The sequence below is a fragment of the Patella vulgata genome, chromosome 1, assembly GCF_932274485.2.
Source record: "Patella vulgata chromosome 1, xgPatVulg1.2, whole genome shotgun sequence".
Classification (NCBI taxonomy): Eukaryota; Metazoa; Mollusca; class Gastropoda; family Patellidae; genus Patella; species Patella vulgata.
In genome coordinates this window covers 60,581,519-60,602,963 of record NC_065879.2, presented here as the reverse complement: position 1 = coordinate 60,602,963, position 21,445 = coordinate 60,581,519, and the positions used below count along the sequence as shown (strand labels likewise).

At 37.9% G+C, this 21,445-nt stretch overlaps 1 long non-coding RNA gene across 1 annotated transcript; it reads left to right on the top strand.

The window, feature by feature from the left end:
* Positions 1–1,455: 1,455 nt before the first annotated feature.
* LOC126831738 (uncharacterized) lies at positions 1,456–13,208 on the top strand. The gene is made up of 4 exons (XR_007684291.2): positions 1,456–1,532; positions 9,384–9,425; positions 9,581–9,714; positions 13,068–13,208. It is a non-coding gene; the product is annotated as an uncharacterized LOC126831738 (long non-coding RNA).
* The last annotated feature ends 8,237 nt before the right edge of the window (positions 13,209–21,445 follow it).

The following is a 21,445-nucleotide window of genomic DNA, read 5'->3' as shown; positions in this document are numbered from 1 at the left end:
GGGCATGTTCCTGAAACAACGACTGCGAGTTTTACAACATGTGGACGTTGCTAGATTAATTCACAATTCCCGAAAATATAGCTACTTTATCTGCAGACACGTGAACAGTGGCATCCAATCAGAGATTGTGAGATAGCGACTGCCACGGAAGCCTTGACATTGGACGAACCTAGAACTTTGCAACTCGATTATCACAGGTAGACATTTTAGCTTGAAAGCGCGAGACTAGGTATTCGCGACGACCGAGGAATTTGTACCCAATCGAAATTAGTGCTGAAATATACAGGGTCTTACGTGAAGGCCTTGATAAGATGTACGTAGTTAAAGCGAGATCAAGCCTTTTATTTTATGATCAGTAGTGGAATACTGCGTTTTATCAGTGAAATAAAAGTGTTATTTCACTGGCTAGTTGTTTTTACCTAAAATGATTGTAAAATCATAAATTAAATAGAACATTTGTCGTTTTGTCGTGAATAACATATTTTATTTCATCTCTAAGCAAGAAAACGTTTATATTTTCACTCATGCTACGCATTCGTGAAAATATAAGTTTTCTTGCTTCTCGATGAAATAAAATATGTTATTCACTCTAAAACGACAAATATACTCTATCTATTGAAGATGGGGTGGGGGGGGGGTCATATCTCATCTCTGTGTACGTATGTTATGGTTAACAGTTAAAAATTTGTTTCTATCTTTTGATTATGTAATAAATATGTATATGCAGTGCCGGACTGGGTCCACCTGTCATTAAAAAACGTGGGCCTAAGCCTATAAAGAAAAAAGAAAAGAAAAAGAAAGGAGAGGGGGGGGGGAAGAAAGAAGGAAGGAGAGGACAGGACAGGACACAGGACAGGAGACAGAAAAGATAGGAAAAAAATGACTGACAAACAACACAAAAAAAAGAAGTGTACTACGAGGAAAGAACTTTATGAGTTTGACCTCATTATACCGAGAACCATGTAATTCATCTTTTAACCTCTACATAGTTCTTCATAAGACATTATCGCCGAAATAATCGCCAAAAACTGAGAATAAAAGGTTTTTGTGTTTGACACTGAAGAGAATTCTCAAATTCATCTAATGATAGTGCTCTTAGGTCATTCTGTTATCTAATTGTATTAGGAAATCAAAAATTTGACTTCTTCTGCTTTGGTCTGAAATGCTTGGAAAATGGGTTTGCGGTTGTCAATGACCTGTATATGCTAATTAAGTAATGGGATATTTTCCTTCTCGATTCAGTGGGGGGGGGGGGGTAGCGATAAATAATATTTAGACTCCTGCTACAAAAGAAAGACAATGTAAGAAACAGTATACTGTATAAATGTCACAAAGATATGAAATATTGTTGACAACTTAACGAGATCATATAATATAACATGCGTTTAAACTGATAAGATTTATCCGTTTCTATCTTATTTTTTTGTTGTTAGCATGTATTAATCATTTATGATAAGTTTGCTTAACAGATTGAACTATTCCCATGTGTAAATCAGTTTGCACTTCCTAGAATAGATTGAGTGGAAGAACAGGTAGGTCTATTGTAAGATCTCTCAGAGTGATCGATTTATTTCTGATCTGAAATTAAAAGAAGAAATAAATACGATCAAATTGCCGAATACCAGTCTGACATTGACAATACCAGTGATGCTGTCAAGTGAAAACCACGCACTTTTGGTAGACCGTAGAGAGGGCGAGTAGCATATTTAGGTAAAATTTTCATGAAAAATATATTGTAGATTTACAGTGTCCCTGAACTTTCTGCAGTATTTATCGTATTCGCGTATATACTCTTCAAAAAAGTAGGGGATATCCAGAAACAATACAAAACTGCAGAAATGCACTGCTGTTTTTATTAGAGAACAGGCCAATTGCCTGCAGATGAACATAAACAGTTCATATGGGCGGCTTATCTGACGGCCCCATTTCACTCGCAAAGAGATACACTGTCAAAAGTGAAACTGAACGTTTTTGATTTTTGTCTTAATAATGAGTAATTGCTCCACCAATCCTCAGAAATTCAGCAATTCGTTATGGCATGCTCCTAATCGACCGTCCAATCACGATTTGGGGGAATCTGACCCAATCCTCTTGCAGTGCCACGGTCAATTCTTGCAGTGTTGTCCGTTGACGTCGACGAACACGTCTCTCGATCAAATTAAACGTAACACACTAAAGCAAAGATACGCTAAACAGTAAATCTTATGCAAGAACCGATAGGAAAGCAAACATGGTTTGGATAAACCAGCAATCGGCAGTTTTCATCAACCCTTCCTTGAAGTTTCAAATTTGACAATGAACCCCTACCACCTCTATGGCCCTATGGCGCTGTTGCGTGTCGCACATGCAGCTCAGTGGTTCTGTTGGGGCGATAAGTTTTTCATCTGTGAACATACTCTCAAAGCATGTCAAGTGTCCATGACTATTTATCATACCACAACCTGCATAGGTATTTGCATTTCAATATCTCCGACTTTTTTTGAAGAGTATAGAAAGGACTGTTTACTTTGAGTTCTACTCTTGGTACGCCAGATCCACTCTATTTTAAAGTATGTCGACATTCAATATATTTCTTGCGCCCCGGGGCAGGCCCCCTCCCTGAACCCAGAACCTCCCACGTTCCAGTGCTTAAGATTGCTTAGAAAATGCCATGTTACTCTCAGTCGCAGTTAAAGAAGGCAGGCCTTTAACTCAATATCATCCACAGTCTTTGACCTTGCAAACAAGACATAATCAACATTGATGTTGTTATTTTACTGTGAAAAGATGGGTTCTGATATCCAAAATTTAAGACTAAATGAAAATTGGCACTCGAATCGCGTGCCAGAATGCTTTCGAGCGCCATTTGTAATGAAGCGACTCGATGAACGATGCTAAACATACCACAAGGGAGAATACTACAGACTGGAATAACCAGACGCCAAAAACTGTCATTCAAGCTTGACTCATCGCGTATTTCGCCGAACATAACTGAATAGAAAGTACACTAACCACCGGTTACCAGGCAAGATACGCCCACATTTTGCAAAAGATGGACAGAGAACAAGCTAAAAAAATATGCGATTTTTTTATTCAATCAAGACCCATAATCGAGGAAGATACGGTCCGATATTCACGAATATCGCAATAAACCAAGGTCGTTTGGATATCATCATACATTGTAAGTTTCTTCATGATTGGATAAAAATTGTGACTTCTAGAGGGTCAAAAGCTTTGGTATTACATATTTTTACACTATTTGCGTGCACTATTTGCCCATTTGTCGGGCAGTTTTGGTCCGATTTTCACGAAATGAAATGAAATGGGGTTTAACGTCCTACTGTTCTGCTCCTATACTGGGCTAATGAAGACGGGCATACGCCATACAGTGTGCTATGAGGGAAATTTTGCCCGGGCAGCGGCACTATCGCCTACTCTTATATCGAATTCCAACTGCCAAGGGATCTTTTACGTGCATTCCAATGTTTACACGGGACCTCGGTTTTTCGTCTCATCCGAAGGACTAGACAGCTGTCCTTGTCAGGCCCTCCGTCCTGCATCACTGACAAGGGGAAACCACGTCGGAAAATCGGGTCGATTTTCACGAAATTCGAACTCTACCACCATTAGGGTGTAACGGTAATATATTTAAATGTTGTTGTTTTTTTTTTAATCGGATAAAATTTGTGACCTCTAGAGGTTCCATAAGCTAAAAAACGTGATTTTACGTACAATCAGGGGTGATAATCCATGCATTTACAGTCCGAAATGCTCGAATATCGACAGGAATGTGGGTTAGGTTTAAGAATTTGGGGAGAGGTTGAGTCGCGACATAAGCACTGACCTAGGATGATGAAAATTTAGATCGTGATATTTCCTGGTTTTATATATATATATAAAAAAAATACATTAAAGGAGCTAAATCGCTAACATTTGGGACCTAGAAATTGACAAAAGTGGGTCGCAACGCATATAATACTGTAATTTGAATGTATATAAACTGATTTACATTCAATGGTTTCCGTTTTTACTCCAATTTTAAATCAGTTATGTTCGGCGAAATAAGCCAGCAGTCTCAAGCTAGTGCAAATTTCTAGCGTCTGGTTATTCCAGTCTACATACGCCGTTTGATTTGGTGCAATGTGTCTAGCCTCGTCCCTCGAGTCTCTTGATACAACTGGGGCTGAAGCGCATTATGGTACACGATTCGTGTACCAATGGTAAAATGTTTATTTTGTCTTAAATATTGGATATCAAAAGCCCATCTTTTTCCGGTAAGATCACAACATGAATGTTGATTTAATTTGGCAAATAAATCGTGTTTTCAATGTTGAAGATTTTGGATGATATTGAGTTAGAGACTTAGCTACTTTAAATTAGTATAAATTCTGTCTACTAAAACTAATTAAGCAGAGAAATGCAATTTGATTGGCCGAGACTTTGGAACACGATAGCTTTGGTTCTAATTGGGTGACAGTGATGAAACTCAAAGTATAGATTCATTATATCAATTCCTTGACTTAGTTCGATGGTGAGAATTTTCTGCTTAGGCTAAGTAGCGATAAGCAATTTGATTAGTCAAGTCTTATGTATTGGACAGCAACTACAAAGTAGTCCAGTATAGATTTATTTATGTGTTTTCCTGCTATTTCCGCCCATGAGTACAACAACTACAAAGTAGTTCAGTATAGATTTATCTATATGTTTTCCTGCAATTTGGCCGAGACTTTGGAACACGATAGCTTTGGTTCTAATTGGGTGACAGTGATGAAACTCAAAGTATAGATTCATTATATCAATTCCTTGACTTAGTTCGATGGTGAGAATTTTCTGCTTAGGCTAAGTAGCGATAAGCAATTTGATTGGTCAAGTCTTATGTATTGGACAGCAACTACAAAGTAGTCCAGTATAGATTTATTTATGTGTTTTCCTGCTATTTCCGCCCATGAGTACAACAACTACAAAGTAGTTCAGTATAGATTTATCTATATGTTTTCCTGCAATTTGGCCGAGACTTTGGAACACGATAGCTTTGGTTCTAATTGGGTGACAGTGATGAAACTCAAAGTATAGATTCATTATATCAATTCCTTGACTTAGTTCGATGGTGAGAATTTTCTGCTTAGGCTAAGTAGCGATAAGCAATTTGATTGGTCAAGTCTTATGTATTGGACAGCAACTACAAAGTAGTCCAGTATAGATTTATTTATGTGTTTTCCTGCTATTTCCGCCCATGAGTACAACAACTACAAAGTAGTTCAGTATAGATTTACTTATGTGGCTTTGGAACTGAAATCCCACTCTGAATTACCGATTTTGATGGAGAGGGAGCAGAAATGAAATGGCCAAAAATGCCCTTCTTAAAGCGAGCGGAAGTTGCGATGAGCGCTCGACGATCGCAAACACCTTTTTCCTGCTATTCCAACCCATGAATATAGCCAATTGTAAGTTATCCAATATAGCCTTGGTTTTGCAGCCGAAATCCCAATCAACCAATCAACCAATGAGACTGTTGCCTTTGCATTCACGTGACACCGGGAATTTCACTTTCCGAAAAACTGATAAAATTAATAATGATGATGCCCGAAAAGAAAAGTCGCACATACAGCAGAGTGACTACTGTAGAGCGGCGCTCGAATTCCAACTGGAAAAGGTTCTTTTACGTATACGCCCTCCAGGGGGATCCACGCCGGGAAAGCCCGGTGAACACAAGTCATCGTCAGGGGCGGATTAAAGGATCGTCCAACGGAGGTGAAATTTAAAGCAGTTTCCCGTGGGTTTAGATACAAACTGGAACCGATGATTTCTTTGTCCAAATATGTCGATTAGCAAATGGAATTGGGTTTAACGCCCTCCTTCTGCTCCAACTGGACTAATTAAGACGGGCATATGCTATGCAGGTTGCTATGAGGGAAATTTTTGCCCGATAAAGATGTGGGGCTCTAACTGGAGAGTGGTGTTGCACTGGTTAATAGCCAACTCCTTGGAAACAAAAAGGACCCACAAAAATACCGCACCACTAATTATGAGACAATGGACATGCAACATTTCACATTAAGTTTCTTTCAGACTTTCTAACTTGCAAAAATGTCTCTAGATCAATATCATCCACGGGCTTTAGGAGCTACAGGAGGGTCTTTCGTCAGCTGGATGGCCTCCAGAGATTAAGTGAAAAGTTATTTGAATTGATGGATAAATTTGTTTGAAAGAAATTAAGCAAAGTAAATGTTCGAATTATAATTGTTCTCAGCATTGTAAAAATTAATATTTTTGAAAAAGTTATTGGGGGAACTCATAGTACCAGTAGTCCAGATGGGTAGAGACAATCTTAATCGGACTCTTCGTGGAACGCAGGGGGTTCGCGATTCACACTATATAGAGCGGAAAAAGAACGACCTCCGCTACAGTTTGGTCACCTCGATAGCTAACAATGAATGCACGAGGGTGGACTACACATAAACAAACAATAAATACACAGATATTGCAAGTCATAAACAACAAACGTTTACGTACATATTGTTTACATTGTATCCGTTTTGACAGCATTGTTTCTCACGCAATAAGTTTTTCTGCAATATTCTGCTATGTACTGGTTAATTGGGCATAATAATATCGTGAGTCATGACGTAACGTTATGTAAACATATTTGGTCCGAGGATCACGTGGGTAAGACGCTGGCTCGCTAGCCTGGAGGTCGGGTGTTCGATCCCTGCATTGGCCGAGAAAGTTCATCCAGATTTTCCGGCGTGGTTCTCCCTTGTCAGTGATGCAGGACGGAGGAGCTGACAACGAAAGCTGTCTAGTCGTTCGGATGGGACAAAAAACCGAGGTCCCGTGTACACATTGGCGTGTACGTAAAAGATCCCTTGGCAGTTGGAATTCGATACGCAGTTAGATATTGGTTGTTAATCGGACTATTGACCTGTCATAATTTGGAACAGAAATTTGCTTCCATTACAGCAGTGTTAAGTGGGATTAGTTATAATCTAACGAAACACTGCGAGGAGTATGTATACATGTATATGGAGTAATGTTGATATCTACAGGTTCCCATCATAAGGAACGCTTACGAATATCCAGACGCCGAATTCAGCACACTGCACGTGCACCCAATGAGGTACGTTGATCAAACATAAGAAAACAAATGAGAACTTGGCCTGCATAACGACCTGATGAATGATGGGGTGTCGGACCTGTCTTACTATTGGACAAATGCACAGGGGCGCTTGCACTGATGTAAACGGGGCCCTGTTCTCCGACCCAGGAGCACTTTTCTTGGACCTAGAGACCCTTGCACTGAAGTCAAAGATGCCCTTTTTTCAGATCCAGGGCACAGTAACGCCCTTATATTTATATGGTGGGTGCACCTATGTGATTTTTTCAAAATATTTTGATGATTTTCTGGGGGGTTTTCTTAATATTTTTCAAATTTTTTAATCTGCTTTATTTTTCTTCCTATTTGGTGCTAAATCATATAATATTTACTATTAAACATGTTCGTATTAAAAATTATACTTTATTATATACTACGGAAGCGTATATGGGTCATGCAAAATTTTGTAGAAGGTCTCGAGATCCTGCGATCCTGTGGTACATTCTCGTAATCCCGTGATCACCTGGTAATTTTCTCGAGATCTCAATTTAATGTTCTCGATATCCCCTGTGGCACAAATGCTTCGGAGCAGATTTTAAATCAAAAATCTTGAAAAACTCTGGGCCCTAACCCGTTCACAAGGTTTACCGGAAAATAGGAATAACGCCATAACAAAACGCCAGGGAGCGCTGCAATAAGGGTCATTGTTCGGCCGAAAATAAATAGGGTTCCTCTGCTTATGACAGTAATGATTCAAAAGAAATTTGAACGATAGCCACGCAAAGTGTGGAGATACGCCCACGCAGCATCTATGCCTCAACAGCAGATTATTCGAAAGGAAAACTTGGTTGTGTAATAAATTGAATAAGGATCTAGCATTCATCAAGAAATCTAATCTCTATCGTGTTCATGTGCTTGTTATATCTCTGGGACAGAAAACCTTATAATGCTGAAAAATAAACAGGGTGTGGGGCGCTGAAAATACGTTAAAACTGCGCGCACGCATAAAAATTTATACAGGATGGCAAGATCCCGAGAACATTAACTCGAATTCTCGAGATCGTTAACACAGGAATGGAGATTCTCGAGAATATTATTAGGGGATTTCGAGATCATTAAATTGAGATCTCGAGAAGGTATCACAGGATCTCGAGGTCTTCTACAAACTTTTGCATGACCCCTATACGATTCCCTACTATACATCAAATTCAGAAGGTATATTATTTTTAATACGAACATGTTTGATAGTAAATAATATATGATTTAGCACCAAATAGGAAGAAAAATAAAAAAAATTCAAAAATTTGAAAGATATGAAGAAAAAAAAAAAAATCAAGATAGGAAGAAAAATAAAGATTAAAAATTTGAGAAATATGAAGAAAAAAAAACAAAATGTAAAATTTTGAAAAAAACACATACGGTGCACCGTAAGAAGGGCGTCCCTGTGACCCAGGGGGCCTTTTCTTAGATTTGGGGCCTCTCCTTTGGTCTCGCTGGCCCTGCCACATGAGTTCCATATCAAGTTTTCTCCCCAGATTCAGAGTTTTCTGTCATTTTAATTTTTTGAGATTTTCAAAAACATTTCGAGTAGGAAGCTCGCGCCTGTAGCGCCTCTGCTATAATCGCTGCTGGTCTTCGTGCCTTCCGATTTCCGAAAAATTGATGACACAAATAATGTAGAGAGGCTCCAGGCCAAATTATGGGATTTCGGGCATTTTATTTTGCCGATTAGAAGGCAAAATGGTTTTACCAGAAAAATAGTACCCGAAAAATAGTGATCGAAAAATTTATGAAAAAAACTTTCTCTCGAACTTTTTTTTAAATTATGGGACATAAACGCCTTATGCCGTGTGTTACAATTGTGATGTTTACGTAAATATGCTACTTTCAATCTCTCAAATAGTATCAAAAACACGTGATTTTCACTTGGTTTGATAAGTATTGCACTACTGCTTCTTTATATTGTTTTTTTTTTTTTATAATGCTGTGTGGCGCTATTTTTCAGCAGTGGGACGTTTGTCCCACAACTTGCTATACTAAAAAATGACCCGTGTCGGACTGCTTAAACATTTTCAGACACTTTCTTAGAATAGGGTGTCCGTGTTTAATTGACTGAAGCGGGTATCGATGATGCAAGTTTGCTATTGACAATTACGGATGTTACTGGGGCGATAATTTAAAACTATAGAAACATTCTAGACTGGATCTCTTTACCATCAGAAATACTCTTTATTGTTCTGGTAACTTCTTAACTCAGAATCAAAACTATATATTCACCCATGATAAGCTAGTTAACATATTTAACTTTCAGAATGCAACAATTTTTAATTCTGTTTGCTGTATTGGCCTTTGGGTGAGTTAATATCAATTTATAATCAAATTAATCACACCCCTAGAGGTTTCAACATACATAATTAAATATCTACTGTAAGATAAATGTGGTCAAACGAAACTATTTTCAATTGCCAATAATAATGATTTTCTTTTGTATTTTACAACAATGGTCAGGTTATGTTACCCAACTGGTCATATATCAGATAATGCCAACGCCAGAAAACTGTTTGCTCGTGTCGACATGGATAACGATTCTTCTCTAAGTATTCAGGATTTTGAAGGAATTTTTAAACGTTTTGACTTAAATGGTAAGTTGTTACAGAAGTCGCAACCTTTTGCGGCATGAAATAAATAGAAAAGGGTTTACAGTAAAATAAATACTGTAACCGTGCACCATCCAAGCAGTGACATACATATTTTCGGGTGTCATGCTATTGTGACACTATGGGAACAGGTGATCGGCTAAGACTTGCTTGGACTTCACGTTGTTGGATCAACTATCTCAATCATCAATTAATTAACTCTGGAACACCATTTATGTTGTTACTAAGTTTATCTAACGAATACAGCAAACTACAAAGGTTACATACACGAAACTACAATATCTATGATATTTACTTTTTGAGTTATTAAATTATCCACGGTCTGAGTTTAATATCCTTTCTAACTCAGACCTAACGGCTTAAACGTGGCAAGAGCCACATACTTCTTGATAGTTCTACATAACGTTCGCGCTAGGATGATGTGTTCACCCTAGCCTCTAAGACGAGGAGGCTATAGGTATGTTCCCCTTGAGCTCCGAATGATTGTCTGAAGTAAATCAAACCCGCTCTATAGGCTAATATATAGAAGTATAATGCAGCAGCTATTAGGGCGGGACAATTACCATTTTTGGTTAAATGTTTCGTATAGGCACCGTTTAACGTCAACATTATTCTAGTTAATTGTACTAATCTGTGCTAGACTCTAAGTTAGTAGTAGGGTAATGCAAGCTACTTCATTACCCTAGTTTTCGTCACACATCGTGTAGGTAAAGATTTCTATATTAAACAGAACACTTTTCTTAGACTTAAAATAACCCTATAGTGTTATACTATATTCCATCTCCCCTTTTGTACCGAACAATACCTTGGTATCTCAAAGTCACGCGTTTTGTTAATGGTGTAGTGGGTAGTAGCCTATCAGGAGATAACTCAGCGGCGAGTCAAACTGAATGACTGGGTTTGTATGATGTTGCAAAGGTGTTTGTATGATATTGTATTGTAAAAAAAGTCAGTGTGTTTGAATGATGTTGTAAAGTGACCAGAGTGCATATATTATATTAGCTGCAATTTTTAGCCGAGATAATTCTTATCTACGGCTGCAACTGATAGGCCTACACTATTCGACTCTTTAAGCAAGTAAAATTAGGTTCAGTTGCAATTTGTTCAACACATATCATCATAGTTTGCATGGAAATAAGTGATTATGTTACAAAAAGTGAAAAGTGGAACACAGAAATCTTAATTTTATCATACCGAACAGTTTTTCTGTATTTTCGAGTGATATAAACATCACGTGATTCTGGTACGGCCGCCATTTTAACTGAACAAAAATTTCGCATAGCAGTTGGGTCAAATCAAATAATATAATTATTCGGTAAGGTTTCACCATTATTTCAATGAGAATTGGTTTATTATATGTTAAGCTATGTACAGTACAGTTTTGGGGTCAGTGTAATTGGAAATTAAGGGAGTTATAGGCCAGTAACTTTTTTGTAGTCAAATGACTACAAAACTTGCGCAAAGGAAGGCCTTAGGACGGTCCACTACTGTGGCTGGAGTAAGACGTAAGACATCAGTAGTGGAACCATTTCTAGTATTATATATGTTGTAAAGTGATCACTATGTTTGTATACTCAGCCACATTAAAAACTTGACACTGATGAATTTCAACAATTTTGTTTTTCTGGTAAGTCAAATAAATTTTAAAGTGTTTCTAACGATAGTAAGTAGTAAGAAGCCTTTAATTTCATAAAATTGTAAAGTCACGTGGATCACGTGACTTTTGAGCATATAAAGATGAAAAGCACGTGCAAACACAAACTCGTGAGGTCAATTGATGCAAGTTTGCTTAAACTTAACACGCACACGTAACTTGAACTGGAAAAACAAATTAAAATTGTTTTTTTCATCTTTGTTAGAAAATGCCGCGCCTTTCAAATGTAGAACGTCTACGTGCTATAGGTAGGCTCTATGCTGGTCAGTCTGTGGTCACTGTTGCAAGAGCCTTTAATTGTTCACGCCAGACAATAATTAATCTTAGAATGAGAGTGCTTCAAACTGGAACTATTGCCGACCGCCCAAGGGCGGGAGCGCCGCGTGTGACGTCACTCCAGGAAGATCAAGCAGTACGATTACGTCATCTTAGAAACAGATTTGTCACTGCAACTTCCACAAGTAGAGAGAATGTTTGGTGGAAGGGTAACTGCACAAACTGTTCGAAATCGCTTGCAGGCTGCTGGTCTTCGAGCTCGGAGGCCCTATAATGGACCAATATTGACACCTCTTCATCGCCGTAACCGACTTGTGAAGTTGTGTGGGCCACAAGACACATAAGATTTACTCAAAGACAGTGGAATTCGGTTGTCTTTAGTGACGAATCTCGATTCACTTTGAGATTTGCCGATGACAGGGTCCGAGTGTACCGCAGACGAGGTGAACGTTACGCTCAAGTATGCGTCAGAGAAGTTGACCGATTTGGTGGCGGCAGCGTCATGGTTTGGGGTTCTTTTTGTGCACATGGACGTTCTCCTCTTGTTGTTGTCCAAGGGAACTTAAATGCTGTCCAGTACAGGGATCAGATTTTGCAACCTATTCTTATTCCGTTTATGCAGAGACATGGGCCTGGACTAACGTTTCAACAAGACAATGCTCGATCCCATACAGCAATTGCTACCCGGAATTTTTTAAGAAATGCCGGTGTCCAAGTCCTAGATTGGCCGTCGCTTAGCCCCGACCTTAATCCTGGGACGAACTGTTCGTCAGCAAGTGAATCCACCACTGACGTTGCAGGACCTTCAACATGCTCTTGCTGAGCAGTGGCGACGTCTAGTCCCAAAAATCCCGAGTGTCAAGTTTTTAATTTGGCTGAGTATATATGGTACTGTAAAGTGATCGCTGTGTTTGTGTGGTATTGTAAAGTGATCACTTTGTTTGATCACTGTGTTTATATGATGTGATCACTGTGCTTGTATGATTTAAAATGGTGTCACCATATTTGCATGATGTGTAAGTGGTTACTGTGTTTGTATGGTAGCATAAAGTGGTCACGGGGTTTGTAAGATCTTGTAAAGTATATAATGACTGTGTAAAGTGATCACTGTGTTTGTAAGGTGTAACAAAAAGTACGCACAGGACTATCGCACCACAAATAACAACCAAATACAAGAAGACAAACCCACGGACCAGACATATCACATGGAAAGTATAAATAATAAAACCAAATCAAATGAAAAAAAAAATAAACAAGAGAGTCAACCCAATAACGGAATGCACAACAAGGGTGCATTCCCCGAACATTGTAATATTTTAAAGTATAGAGGATATATTTACAATAAATGATGAACAAGCTGTTACCATAAGTGCTTACAATCTTTGTTTCGTGTACTTTTGTGTCGTAGGTGATGATAAAATAGAACGCGAGGAATTTGTAAAACACTGGGCTGTAGAAAAACTTGGTACTCCCCCAGAAGCTGTTAATCTGTTCAATAATCTAGATGTGAATAAAGATAGTGTCATCTCTCACTCCCCAGATCTACCATTTATCTTCATCTGGTTTGATTCAGATGGTAAGTTGTTTTTTATTTTAATATTTATAGTCACAAACACACAATACTCACACCATACGCCCCACAATCAACTCATCAAAGTACAAAACAGGGTCGGATTAACCTTGCATGTGGCTGAAAATGTCACGGATTCCTTGCATCAACATTGAAAAGGAGGCATATTCTGGTCATTGTCCGTGACACTCACGGACAATTTGTAGGTCAGTATTGTAGATAATCACGTTTAGCTTGTGTTCCCTCTAGATGTCACAATTTTTATCCGGTTTTAAAAACACGCTCGAATACATCACCGTTACACCATAATCGTGGTTGCGTCGAATTTCGTGAAAGTCAGACCGAAACTGCCAGAAGAAATGGCCGCTCCCTGTATGCAAATAGTGTTAAAGGCTCAATACCACTCTTGTTGTAACTGAATAATATGTCCCAATCTTTATTCTGGTCAACAAATTGTACTATTTTACAATATTCCAATTAATTGATGATACAAATTTCATCTTAACACACCTAATTTAAAAAATTGGAAAAATTCAACTAAATGATTTGAAAAGCCTAACGTAAACCTTTTCAAATGTGACATGGATTTAAAAATATTTTCGAACCCTATGTACAAGTAAAATAGGATGTAATGGATAATTTACACAACAGGTAGGACACTTAAACATCTAATACTTAGAATAAGGCTAATATTTATTTACTGGAGCTGTCAAGCCAGCAAGAGTGTTATTGTCCCTTTAAAGTATGTAATATCAAGGTTGGGGAACCTCTAGAGGTCACAATTTTGATCCAATTTTGATGAAACGTAAGATATGTGTTTATATTACAAAGGTCGCGGTTCTTGTCGATATTCGCGCATATCGAACGGTAACTTCCTGGATTATGGCCCCTGATTGTATGAAAAAAAAACGATTTTAGCTTTATGACCCCCAAAAGGTCACAATTGTTATCCGATTTTAAACCAGCGGCTGCCAGGCAGGATACGCCCACATTTTCGAGAGATGGATAGAGAACAAGCTAACAAGAAAGTGATTTTTCCTACAATCTAGGGCCATAATTCTGGAAATTACAATTCGATATGCGCAAATATCGAAAGGAACTGAGATCTTTGTGTTATAAACTTACATTTCAAGTTTCAACAAAATCGGATAAAAATTGTGACCTCTATAGGGTCCACAACCTTGATATACCATATTTTTACGCTATTTGAGAACGAACGGCAGCCATTTTGTCTGTCAATTTTAGGCCGATTTTCACGAAATTCGAACTCAGTCGTCCTTAGAGTGTAACGGTGATAAAATAATACGGTTTTTTAAATCGGATAAAAATTATGACCTCTTTAGGGTCCACAAGCTAAAAACGCGATTTTTCGTACAATCAGGGGCCATAATTCAGAAAGTTACGGTCCGATATGCAAAAATATCGAAAGGGACCGAGATCTTTAGGTTATAAACTTACATTTCAAGTTTCAACAAAATCGGATAAAAATTGTGACCTCTATTGGGTCCACAACCTTGATATACCATATTTTTTACGCTATTTGAGAACGAAGGGCGGCCATTTTGTCTGTCAGTTTTGGGCCGATTTCCACGAAATTCGAACTAAACCTTCCTTAGGCTGTAACGGTGATATAATAATACGTTTTTTTTTAAATCGGATAAAAATTATGACCTCTATAGGGTCCACAAGCTAAAAACGCGATTTTTCGTACAATCAGGGGCCATAATTCAGGAAGTTACGGTCCGATATGCGCGAATATCCAAAGGAACTGAGATCTTTGGGTTAAAAACTTACATTTCAAGTTTCAAAATATCGGATAAAAATTGTGACCTCTATAGGGTCCACAAGCTAAAAACGTGATTTTTCGTACAAACAAGGGCCATAATCCATGAAGTTTCGATCCGATACATGCCAATATCGAAAACAGCCGAGATCTTTTGGAGATACACCTATATTTCTAGTTTCGTTAAAATCGGATAAGAATTGTGACCTGTAGAGTGTCCACAAACAAATTGTGGACGGACGGACGGCCGGACGGACGTCCGGACGGACAGGGGCGACGGCATAATACGTACACATGAAAATGTGGGCGTATAAAAATCGTTTATATATATAATCGTTACACTCTGATGATGATAGTTTAGTTCAAATTTCGTAAAAATTGAACTGAAACTGTCTGACAAAATGACCGCTTCCTGTACGCAAATAGTGTAAAAGTATGTAATACCAAGGCTGTGGACCCTCTAAAAGTCACAATTTTGATCCTATTTTAATGAAACTTAAAATATTATGTTTATATCCAAAAGATCTCAGTTCCTGTCGAAATTCTCGCAATTCAGACCATAACTTAGTGGATTATGGCCCCTGGTTGTATGGAAAATCACGTTTTTTGTTTAGCTCGTTCTCTATCCATCCTTATATCTTGCATGGTAACCGCTGTTTCAAGTCAACATGAATGTGGCTGTGTTGGTTTAAATCTAGTCAATGCCGAGCCGAGGAAGTTTTTCCGGTCTGGTTTCCCCTTGTCATTGGTGCATGACGGAGGGCCTGACAAGGACAGATGTCTAGTCGTGGGAATGGGACGAAAAACCGAGGTCCCGTGTACACATTGGCGTGTACGTAAAAGATCTCTCGGCAGTTGGAATTTGATTCAAGAGTAGGTCGTAACGCTGCTGTCCGGGCAAAATTTCCCTCATGGCACACTCTATGGCGTATGCCCGTCTTCATTAGCCCAGCCGGAGCAGAACATTAGGACGTTAAACTCCATTTCATTTTCATACTTGCCGAGGGAGCCGTGGTAGCTCAGTTAGTAATGCCCTGGCTCACTAACTAGAGGTCTTAGGTTCGATCCCGGTTTTGGTGCAGAAATTCTCCCGGGAAGTGGGACTTTCAACCCCATTTCATACTTGCTATGATTATGATCAAAATTTGTGTAAAAGGATAGCAACAAATGGTAATATGCATTTTAAATTTTTAAGATGCATTATGTAAGAGCTAAACCTGCCTATTGCAGGTCTTTCTACATGGTCTATAAAGTATTATTTAGACAATGATTCACATGACAAGCCTATCTAAACTATCGGATGGGCGAGATTTGAATGCATTTGAACTCCCGCGAAATTTAAAAGTTTAACGATAAAATGGATAATCGATAATCATTCTCGGTTGACAAGTACCGTTGCTACGATAATAAACGATCTGCGCTACATCTTCAAACAGTCATACTACGCCCAAAATAAAGTAATTTGAACGAGATTTTCGATATAATCATTTTTCATGATCTATTTTTGAATTATTATAGCAAGAACGGCCAGCTCTGTATCTAAATCTTACTTGCCTCATCTTTAAGAGATCAGTAAAAACCACCAATATAATTGGTAGTCCCTCTGTTAAACAAGAATTCTTTGCTATTGAGCAACAATGTTTGGTCCTATTTAAATAGCCAAAATTTCAACATCTGGTTTTAATATCCATAAACCATAAATGATCTATACATATACTGGTTTACACCAAAAAATCACAGACTTAATGAACAATAATGTATCAAGACTATATTCAAAACTTTCAATTTGTGGGACGATTTGTATTATTATTCCGTTATACCACCTGATTCAGTCAGATTTGTAATATTTTTTTTTCAGTTAACGGACAAGTGAATGAAGCTGAGTTTGCGGTGACCTGGCAGAAATTAACCACCTGACAATAAAGTATGGAGCTTATAATGTGTTTATGCTTTTACAAATAAAAATAGGTTGCCATAATCTTTGGCGCATTGTTATTCTTTTATAGGCAGCTGGAGCATTTACAAGAGACTAAAACGTGATCAAGGGCAACAACGCGTGAAGTAATTATTGGAAATGATTAAACTGTGATAGGAGTATTATTTGTACTAACATAAACATTTGATGGTATGTTGAATTGTTCGAGATATCTGTAATTTGTCGTTTTTTCGTCCACAGTACATAAATACTGTGTATAAAATTCAATCGTATGACAACTTTAACCTCAAGAACTTCTACAAGATTTTAAAAGTAACCAAGGGCAATAACCCTGACATAAATATTTGGAAAGTTTTGTCTCGTCAACAATATTTATTTCAAAGCGATAAAGCGCCATAACACCAAATATTATTATCGGAAATAGTTGAAATGGGCTTCTTTGTGTTTTCAAGATAAACACGGTGTATAAACTTATTCTATAAAATGATGTGGATGATGGTCGGAAATTCGTGACGACGGTTTATAACCATATTTAAACGTAGATTAAAAATACACATTATGCAAGAGCTAAATCTGCCTATTGCAGGTCTTTCTTTAGGCCTGGAATGTTATACAAACTATTAATTAGACATTTATTAACAAAACAAGACCATAATCAACTCTCGATGGCATCAGATACTCGAGATTTGAACTAGATTAGAACGGTTCGCCATTTAAGAATTTAATTTAGAAATGGGAAAGCAAGGCAAAGGCTCGAATGTACCAGTGCCCTGGTTACCACAATGTGTACATCTTGTCAAAACTACAAACAGTGATAACTTGGCTCAGAATGATATAATTTGAATGAAATTTCAATATTTTCATTTTACATTATCTATTTTTGAGCTATTATAGCAAGAATGGCCAGTTCTTTATCTAATTTTTACATAATGTGTCTTTAACATTGCCTTACTCAAGTTAACTTACACTTAACACCTACATATTGATATTGTCTTTGCAGGGCCATCGGGCTTCAACCCCCCTCTCACCCACCCATCCTCGTAATTCATAATTTGCAAATATCTGTTTTTCAGTTTAAAATTTGTCCCGGGCTTTTGGCTTCGCTCTGTGGCAGCACACACACACACACACAGGTGTGTGGCAAGGTGAAATTTTGTCACGGGTTCTTTTGGCCTTCTTGCCTGCATTTAATGTTGTTACATAAATATGATATGCCATCCTTGTTCACACAACAGTCATTCTAAAGCGCTCTTGGTGTTTTGTTTTTCCTTTTACTAAAATTATAACACTATAAATGGTTTACGAGCGAACTTAAATATATATTTTTGAAAAAATCTTACAGAGAATTATGATTTCTGCTGTTAGCTTTTCCGAGCCATAATCTTGTGATAAAATGTTGTCAACAAACGTTTGACAGTTACTAAATTCACGGCAAATCCACGATTAGAGCAGGAGCCCAGGGTGGTCAACCTAGCTGAAAAGTGTACCTATTTTCACCTATATGGTATCAATTCATGCATATCTGGTATCTTCAGAATGTAAGTCTGCTGGATATCTGGTGGTAGGTGTGGCTGCTAGGGCTGAGATTCTGGGTATGAATTGTTGAGCTAGATTAGCTCAATAGTGTACCACATGAAAATGTACCGCGGTGTACTTTACATCTTCAAGTATTACAAAAACACTCTGACAGACACTTCTAGTGGTAGGGTACCCCTGACAGAGTTGGATTAGGCTAGATTAGCAGAAATTTGTACCACCGACAACTGCTTGGAAGTTGTTCAGCACCTCCACAGGAATCAAGAATGATCACTGCCAGACAGTTTGTGCGGTGGGTTACCCACCTATACTCTTTGGCGTCTGGATGTTCCAGTCTACTCCGGTAGTCTTCCCTGTAGGATATGTTTAGCCTGGTTCAACGAGTCGCTTCATTACAAATGCCACTCAAAAGCATTGTGGCACGCGATTCGTGTGCCAATTTAAAATTTTCATAGTCTTAAATATTAGATACCAGAAGCCTATATTTTCACGGTAAGTTAACAACATCAATGTTGATTTAAATTGACAAATAAGTCGTGTTTGCAATGTCGAAGATTTTGGATGATACGGGTTAGACTTGGCTACTTTAAAGAGTATAGGTACTCAAGTCCAAACACATTTAAGTTATCTTACAAAATCTGCTTCGTTTTCATAATGGCTGATTGGATTAATCAGAAATGTGGTAAGTATCACCCTAAGGCCCAAGATGATAAACATAAGAATTTGTCCGAAACTAATATATTGGTATGATTGTTACTTAGCTTGCGGTTGTTTGTTTTTATTTGAATGAAATTGATGGTAGTGTAAAAGCACGCTGGGTGACCACCAAAACCTATAAAATGACATAGAGGGACCACAAGCTAAAAACGCGATGTTTTGCACAATCAGGGGCCATAATCCAGGACGCGACGGTCCGATAGGCGCGAAGATCAAAGGAACCAAGATCTTTGGGATATAAAAATATATTTTAAGTTTCATAAAAATCGGATACAGAGAGTCCACAACCTTAACATACCATATATTTACATTATTTGCGTACGAGTGGTGGCCATAATTCAGGAAGTTACCATCCGATATGCGCGAATATCGACAGGCACCAAGATCGTTGGGTTATAAAGATGTATGTCAAGTTTCATCAAAATTGTGACTTCTAGTGGGTCCACAGCCTTGATATACCATATTACTATTTGCGTATGACGGATGGCCATGTTGTCGGGCAGTTTCGGTCCGATTTTCACGAAATTTGAACTCAACTGTCATTATGGTATAATTGTGATATCTCTAAACGTTTTTTTTAAATCGGACAAAAATTGTGACCTCTAGAGGGACCACAAGCTACACGCGTTTTTTCGTACAATCAAGAGCAGGAAGTTACAGTCCGATGTGTGTGAATATCGAAAGGAACTGACATCTGTGGATTATTAATATACACTTTAAGTTTCATCAAAATTGGATACAAATAGTGTCCACAAGCTAAAAACGTGATTTTTCGTACAACCAGGGTCCATAATCCATGAACTTACGAATATCAAAAGGAACCGATATATTATTGAGAGAAGTCAATATTTCAAGTTTCACCAAAATCAGATAACCAGCAGCTGGTAGGTAGTATACGCCCATATTTTGCAAGAGATGGATAGAGAACAAGCTACAAAATAAAAAACACGATTTTTCGTAAAATCAGGGGCCATAATCCAAGAAGTTATGGTCTGAAATGCACGAATATGGACAGGGACTGAGATCTTTGAGATACTAAGATATATTTTAAGTTTCATCAAAATCGGATAAAAATTGTGACCTCTAGAGAGTCCACAACCTTCATATTAAATACTTGTACACAAGTGGCCATTTTGTTGGGCAGTTCGGTTAGATTTTCACGAAATTCAAACTCAACTATCATTAGAGTGTAATGGTGATACATTTAAATGTTGGGGTTTTTTTTAAATTGGATAAAAATTGTGACATCTAGAGGGACCACAATCTAAAAAAGTGATTTTTCGTACAATCAGGGGCCATCGAAAGAACCAAGATCTTTGGGTGATAAACATGCATTTCAAGTTTCACCAAAATCAGGTGAAAATTGTGACCTCTAGAGTGTCTACAACCTTGATATACCATATTATTACACTATTTGCGTACGAGGGGCGGCCATTTTGTCCGGCAGTTTTGGTCCGATTTCACGAAATGCAAACTCAACCATCATTAAGGTGTAATGGTGATACATTTAAATGTTGTTTTGTTTTTTAAACCGGATAAAAATTTTGACCTCTAGAGGGACCACAATCTAAGAACGTGATTTTTCGTACAATCAGGGTCATAATTCAGGAAGTGGCAATCCGATATGCACGAAAATCGGAAGGAACCAAGATCTTGGTTTATAAACATGTAGTTTCATCAAAATTTGATAAAAATTGTGACTTCTATAGAGTGTCCACAACCTTGATATACCATATTATTACACTATTTGCGTACGAGGTGCGGCCATTTTGTCCGGCAGTTTTGGTCCGATTTTACGAAATGCAAACTCAACCATCATAACGGTGTAACGGTGATATATTCGAACGTTTTTTTTAAAACTGGACCACAATCTAAAAACGTGATTTTTCGTACAATCTTGGGCCATAATTCAGGAAGCTACAATTCGATATTAGCAAATATCGAAAGAACCAAGATCTTTGGGTGATAAACATGCATTTCAAGTTTCACCAAAATCAGGTGAAAATTGTGACCTCTAGAGTGTCCACAACCTTGATATACCATATTATTACACTATTTGCGTACGAGGGTGGCCATTTTGTCTGGCAGTTTTGGTCCGATTTCACGGAATGCAAACTCAACCATCATTAAGGTGTAATGGTGATACATATAAATGTTGTTTTGTTTTTTTAAATCGGATAAAAATTGTGATCTCTAGTAGGACCACAATCTAAGAACGTCATTTTTCGTACTATCAGGGTCATA